At 56.6% G+C, this 7,438-nt stretch overlaps 1 protein-coding gene across 1 annotated transcript in view; it reads left to right on the top strand.

The window, feature by feature from the left end:
- Positions 1–3,956, top strand: part of LOC135363205 (serine/arginine repetitive matrix protein 1-like) — a 9,206-nt gene extending 5,250 nt beyond the window's left edge. Inside the window, exons 3-4 of the mRNA XM_064583869.1 lie at positions 1–2,866; positions 3,175–3,956. The exon at positions 1–2,866 is cut by the window's left edge and continues 1,148 nt beyond it. The gene's annotated coding sequence lies outside the window, so the exon portion shown is untranslated. The remainder of the gene's footprint in view (positions 2,867–3,174) is intronic.
- Positions 3,957–7,438: the final 3,482 nt, after the last annotated feature.

Raw genomic sequence — 7,438 nt, 5'->3', positions numbered from 1 at the left:
TCGCGGCCGGGACCCCGGGAGGAGACCGCCCTTCGCCACGCCACGCACGCCATGCTCGCGTCCCCGACCAACCGGGAGTTTTGCGCCTCCGGCGAGGCAACGACGAGCAGAGACAAAGCACGGCATGCCAGGCAAAAAAGGCGGCAGCCCCTCGGCTGGCCAAGCGCCAGAGCGCGGGCTCGGCCCGCCGCAACCGGCTCACACACGCCCCACCAAGTCCAGTCCCCACAACACCACCAGCACAGCTTGCGGCGGGGGATGACGAGGCACCCGCGTCCCACGGGGGGGGGCGGGGTGGGCCTCCCTTACCGACTCCACCACCCGCTCCTCGGACACGCCACCGACAGCGGTGGCCCGACGGAGGGGGCTCGCTGGGAACGGGAAACGACGCTACCGACTCGGCCTCAGGCACCTGAGACGACCTGGAGCGCTCCAGGGGCACCACGGAGGGCCACGCGCACAACGCGCTCAGCACGCCCAAGCGCGTGAGCAGCGCGGCGCCGGGACGGCCCTCCCCGTGGCGGGGAGGACCGCGCACCACACGAAGCCAGGGAAGGCAAGCGAGAGTGTCCGCTGCGTCGGGGGACCCCGGGCCCGCGAGCGCCGTCAGGCAGAACACGGGAAGGCGGGGTCGGGCCGGAGCCTGCACACACCCCCCCCGCACCCCCCACCTCACCGCCACGGCGGGCGGAGGCGAAGGAGCGAGGGGCCCGCGGGCAGAACGAGAAGAGCGGTCCCATTCGCCATGAACGTCCGTCCCTCGTCTGGCGCGGCTTAGGCCCGGCCCGGGAGAGCGCGAGAGCACCACATCGATCTGGCAAAACACAAGCGCCGAGAGGAGCCCGAGGAGGGGAGAAGCCGGTGAGGACAGCAACCCGAGGGGGAGCCTGTTTTGTTTTGTTTTTTTTCGGCCTCACCGGCACCCCCTCGAAAACCCCAGGGCAGGAACAGCCGGACAACCCGAGAGAGAGGAACGCCTGACACGCGGCACGGAGCCTTGCGGGACGGGAGGTTGTCACGACCACAGCCGGGTGCCCACAGAGTGGAGGACACAGGGTAAAGGACCCACGCGCCACCTGCCCACAACCGCCCTCGGGTGCTGGAGACCGGAGGCGGCACCAACGGCCTGGGCCACCTGGAGGCACAGGAGCCGGCGCACAGGCCCACGCGGACGGCTCAGGCCAGCGACGGCAGAGCCGGGCTTGGCATCCCTGTCAAGCCCGGAGCCCCGCCACACGCCCAGAAGCCCACCTCCCTTAAGGAGAGGATCGCCCAAACATAACGTGCCAGCACCTACCTGGCGGCAAAAAGGGCTCATTTCGGGCGAGAAAATAGCCGCGCCGCCTGGCGTGGCCTAGCCACAGGTCACCGGGATCTCCTGGGACCGTGTCCCGGCCACGGGCCCCAAGCACTAATCCATCGCCCCCGTCTCCCCCCGGAGCCCCCCCCGCGCCCCCCCCCCCCCCCCCGGGCCATCTGGTCGACCCCCGGAACGTGGTGGCAGCCGGCAGCGAGTAGGGACTTGGCGGGAGGTGGAGCGGCCCGGATAGGCCCGCCCCCGGGTCCGCCTTTCGTCCCCAAATCGGGACTTTAGAAATTCTCACCAAGTTCTGTGGAGGCCCCTGCGGACGCCCTCCTCCCCGGGCCTCAGGACCGCCCCATGCCGGTCCCCGACTCCCGGCCGGGACTGAGGAAAGGGGGCGATGCCGCGGAGGCGTCCCCCCGAAGGCCGGACCTCAACGGGAACCGCAGCCGGGCCCCTGGGGCCCTCGCGGCCCGGCCCGGCCCGGCCCGACCCGGTCGGGTCCCCACCTCCGCAGCGGGCCTCGGAAAACTTGTTAAGAATATCGGGTCCGGGGCGCCTGGGTGGCTCAGTTGGTTAAGCGACTGCCTTCGGCTCGGGTCATGATCCTGGAGTCCCGGGATCGAGTCCCGCATCGGGCTCCCTGCTCGGCGGGGAGTCTGCTTCTCCCTCTGACCCTCCTCCCTCTCATGCTCTCTGTCTCTCATTCTCTCTCTCTCAAATAAATAAATAAATAAATAAAAACCTTAAAAAAAAAAAAAAATATCGGGTCCGATGACCGGGACCCCACGCGTGCCCGCGGCGGGGCCCGTCGCGCCATCCATGGGCTTCCCCGCAAGGCTCAGGCCGGTCCCCAACCGCCCGAGCGTGACACGGAAGGCCCAACGGCCGACCGGAGCCACGGGCCGGATGGCGTCCGGGCGCCCGACGCAGCCTCTCCCATTCCCGCGGGCGGAGGAGGGGGCACCGGCGGGTGCTGGTCGACCCGTCCAGGCGGCCACCCTAGCGTGGCTCTCCGGGAGCGAGGCGGCGGCGCCACCACCAGCCCACAAACCTGGAGGCTCAATCTCCCGCGAGCGGAGGTCGCGCCGGTGGCCCGGAGACAGCGGGCCGATCTCGCTAGCGTCGCCGGCCTCCCGGTACTCCGCCTCGGGAACCGCGGCCAAATACAATCCCTTGCCGACATCGCTGACACTCCGGCGGGGACACGCTATCTAAAAGCGGCCGCCAGGTGGCACCCGACAACCGGCGCGAACAACAACGAGGCAGATCCGGATCGCGGGCCCGCGAAGGCGCACAGCCCGGCCGCCCGGCCGCCCGATCTCGTGGGGCACGGGCCTCCCACAGCGGCACACCTGCGGCGCCCGGGCTTCCGGGAGGACTTAAGACACATTTCGGCGGGCAAGGACCGTAAAACCGAGACCAAGCGAGTACTCCGACAACCACCACGGATGAACCTTCTCTCTTCTATCATTTTAAGGGGAGGAGGAGGTCTCTCTGAAGCATACGAAGAAAGCTCAGGACAGGAAGGGGGGGGGGGGATTGACACACACCCCCAGAAAGGTGCACATCAAATCCGTCTCTGCACGTACGCGATAACGTCCAAGGCCAACAAGCGGGGCGGGGCGTGCGGGGGCGGGGGGCGGGGCGCGCGGTGCGTGCGGGGGCGGGGGCGGGGCGGGGCGGTGCGTGCGGGGGCGGGGGGCGGGGCGGGGCGGTGCGTGCGGGGGCGGGGGGCGGGGCGGGGGCAGGCGCGGAATGGGGAGGAAGGGAGTTAAAATAGTCCTTCACTCAAGAAATCCAGTTCCGCAGAATAGAGAGCCCAGAAATGGACCCTCAACTCTATGGTCAACTCATCTTTGACAAAGCAGGAAAGAATGTCCAATGGAACAAAGACAGTCTCTTCAACAAATGGTGTTGGGAAAATTGGATAGCCACATGCAGAAGAATGAAACTGGACCATTTCCTTACACCACACACAAAAATAGACTCCAAATGGTTGAAAGACCTCAATGTGAGACAGGAGTCCATCCAAATCCTAAAGGAGAACACAGGCAGCAACCTCTTTGACCTCAGCCAAAGCAACTTCTTCCTAGAAACATCGCCAAAGGCAAGGGAAGCAAAGGCAAAAATGAACTATTGGGACTTCATCAAGATAAAAAGCTTTTGCAAAGCAAAGGAAACAGTCCACAAAACCAAAAGACAACCGACAGAATGGGAGAAGATATTTGCAAATGACATATCAGATAAAGGGCTCGTATCCAAAATCTATAAAGAACTCATCCAACTCAACACCCAAAGAACAAAGAATCCAATCAAGAAATGGGCAGAAGACATGAACAGACATTTTTCCAAAGAAGACATCCAAATGGCCAACAGACACATGAAAAAGTGCTCAATATCGCTCAGCATCAGGGAAATCCAAATCAAAACCTCAATGAGGGCGCCTGGGTGGCTCAGTTGGTTAAGCGACCGCCTTCGGCTCGGGTCATGATCCTGGAGTCCCAGGATCGAGTCCCGCATCGGGCTCCCTGCTCAGCGGGGAGTCTGCTTCTCCCTCTGATCCTCCTGACCCTCCCCCCTCTCATGCTCTCTTTCTGTCTCTCTCTCTCTCTCAAATAAATAAATAAAATCTTAAAAAAAAAAAAAAAAACCTCAATGAGATACCACCTCACACCAGTCAGAATGGCTAAAAGTAACAAGTCAGGAAATGACAGATGTTGGCGGGGATGCGGAGAAAGGGGAACCCTCCTACACTGTTGGTGGGAATGCAAGCTGGTGCAGCCACTCTGGAAAACTGTATGGAGATTCCTCAAAAAGTTGAAACTAGAGCTGCCGTATGATCCAGCAATTGCACTACTGGGTATTTACCCCAAAGATACAAAAATAGGGATCCGAAGGGGTACGTGCACCCCGATGTTTATAGCAGCAATATCCACGATAGCCAAACTGTGGAAAGAGCCAAGATGTCCATCGACAGATGAATGGATAAAGAAGATGTGGTATATATATACATACAATGGAATATCATGCAACCATCAAAAGGAATGAGATCTTGCCATTGGCAACGACGTGGATGGAACTGGAGGGTATTATGTTGAGTGAAATAAGTCAAACAGAGAAAGACATGTATCCTATGATCTCACGGATAGGAGGAATTCTTAATCGCAGGAAACAAGCTGAGGGTTGCTGGAGTGGGGGGTGGGGTGGGAGGGATGGGGTGACTGGGTGATAGACACTGGGGAGGGTAGGTGCTCTGGCAAGCGCTGTGAATTGTGCAAGACTGTTGAATCTCAGATCTGTACCTCTGAAACAAATAATGCAATCTATGTTAAGAAAAAAAAAAAAAGAGGGCGCCTGGGTGGCTCAGTTGGTTAAGCGACTGCCTTCGGCTCAGGTCATGATCCCGGAGTCCCGGGATCGAGTCCCGCATCGGGCTCCCTGCTCGGCAGGAAGCCTGCTTCTCCCTCTCCCACTCCCCCTGCTTGTGTTCCCTCTCTCGCTGTGTCTCCCTCTGTCAAATAAATCAATAAAATCGTAAAAATATATATCTTTAAAGAAATCCAGTTCCGGGACATCCGTGCCGTCCAACACTAGTACGGGGTGGGCGGGGGAGGTGCTCTAGAAGAGTTAAATATTGATGATGATGATGATGATGATGGAGAAGAAGAAGAAGGAGGAGGAGGAGGAGGAGGAGGAGGAGGAGGAGAACTGTTCCATGCTATTAAGGGTAAAACAAAAACAAGGCGTAGAACTTCCTCTGGCTCGTAAAGGGGGAAAAAAAAAATGGTTTGGGTTTTGTTTTTTGTTTTTTCTTTCTTCCTGTTTCAACTAAGCGCATTTCAGGGCACCTGACTGGCTCCGGTCGGAGGAGGCCCACGCGACTGCGACTCTTGATCTGCAGGGGTCGTGAGTTCCAGCACCATGCTGGATGATCACTCAAAAAGCTTTCAAAAACAAACACGCAAACAACCGACACCGAGCAGCATTAACCATCAAAGATACACACCTGTGACGAATACGACGTCAGAGGAAACCACGAGCAGCAGTAGCAGAGGATAGGACACTAGAGGGCAACAGAGCCCCATCCATAGGTGCTAGGGGCACTTGAACGCTTTCTGTGTCCACTAGGGACCTCGAAAAAACTTCACTCCCCTATCCAGGGAGGAGAGGGGAGAAGCAACCTCCAGCAAGAATTCCTTTGATTATCTTAATCGCAGGAAACAAACTGAGTGTTGTTGGAGTGGGGGGTGGGGTGGGAGGGATGGGGTGACTGGGTGATGGACACTGGGGAGGGTGTGTGCTCTGGTAAGCGCTGTGAATTGTGCAAGACTGTTGAATCTCAGATCTGTACCTCTGAAACAAATAATAATGCAATCTATGTTAAGAAAAAAAAAAGAAGAAGAAGAAGAAGGAGGAGGAGGAGGAGGAGGAGGAGGAGGAGGAGGTAGCAGGAGGGGAAGAATGAAGCGGGGGGAAATCAGAGGGGTAGACGAACCATGAGAGACGATGGACTCTGAACAACAAACTGAGGGTTCTAGAGGGGAGGGGGGTGGGAGGATGGGTTAGCCTGGTGGTGGGTATTGAGGAGGGCCCATTCTGCATGGAGCAGTGGGTGTTGTGCACAAACAATGAATCATGGAACACTTCATCTAAAACTAATGATGTAATGTATGGGGATTAACATAAGAATAAAATAAAAGAAAAAAAAAAGAATTCCTTTGATTAAAGGTAACTCTTACTACATTGAACTTCACCATTTCGGGGCACCTGGGGGGTGGCTCAGTCGTTAAGCGTCCGCCTTCGGCTCAGGTGACGAGCCCAGGGCCCTGGGATCGAGCCCCACATCGGGCTCCCTGCTCCGCGGGAGGCCTGCTTCTCCCTCTCCCACTCCCCCTGCCTGTGTTCTCTCTCTCGCTGTCTCTCTCTGTCAAATAAATAAATAAAATCTTTAAAAAGTAAATAAATAAATAAATAAATAAATAAATAAATAAATAAATAAATAAATAAATAAATAATAAACTTCACCATTTCAACATGGACCTTTAATGGTTTCCTTCCCAACCAAGCCTTTCTCCTTGCCTCCTCCTTACCCGCGTGAATCCCTGATCCCACTTCACAACATCCCCCCCCCCACACACACACACCAGGCTGAAAACTGTTCTCTCTAAACCATAAATCCTGAGCATCAGGAAAGTACACGAGGAAACACAGACGAGAGAGAGAGAGAGAGAGAGAGAGAGAGAGAGAGAGAGAGAGACCAAGCAAATAATGTGGCTCTGAAGGCTGGACATCGATCGAGTTGAGAGAAAGGACCAGACATCACAAACTCGAAAAGAAGGTTTTCCTTTAAAGCTGATCTCTTCCTGAGTTGGCTAAACTACGTTCTTTACTGGTACGGCCTCCACTCAAGAGTGCGACGATCAAAAGAAGGTTTCGCAGTAAACACTTCACGGGTGCATCTATTAAAAAAAAAAAAGAAAAGAAAAGAAAAAAAAGGGCGCCTGGGTGGCTCAGTTGGTTAAGCGACTGCCTTCGGCTCAGGTCATGATCCCGGAGTCCCGGGATCGAGTCCCGCATCGGGCTCCCTGCTCGGCAGGGAGTCTGCTTCTCCCTCTGACCCTTCCCCCCTCTCATGTGCTCTCTGTCTCTCTCATTCTCTCTGTCTCAAATAAATAAATAAAATCTTTAAAAAAAAAAGTTCACGGGTGCAGGCTTCACATTGGTTTTTCAAGTACACGTATTTCAGGGCACCTGGCTGGCTCGGTCGGAGGAGGCCCACGCGACCGCGACTCTTGATCGGCGGGCGTCGTGAGTTCCAGCACCGCACTGGATGGGTGTACAGATTACATACACAAGCAGACAGGCAAAAGGAATTAGAATCGCTATGGTGATTTCGAAGAAAACAAAACAAAACTCAGGAAACAAAGTCGTCCTCTCCGGGCCCGTTTCATGCTTATGTATAGAGGCGATAGAGACCCTGTGATGTTGGCAGACAAAAGAGACAGGTCGGTGGATGGAACGCCACAGATACCCAAACAGATAGGCCCAAGCCCGACAGAAGTTTGACAAATGCGCAAAGGCCATTGGAAGGAGGAAAGACGGCCCACCTCCCCACGAAATCAGAGGGCAGGC

Source organism: Mirounga angustirostris, unplaced genomic scaffold, assembly GCF_029215605.1.
Source record: "Mirounga angustirostris isolate CCGP_5_RB_7025 unplaced genomic scaffold, mMirAng1.0.hap1 SCAF_61, whole genome shotgun sequence".
NCBI classification, from domain to species: Eukaryota; Metazoa; Chordata; class Mammalia; order Carnivora; family Phocidae; genus Mirounga; species Mirounga angustirostris.
This window is presented reverse-complemented; position numbering and strand designations above follow the sequence as displayed.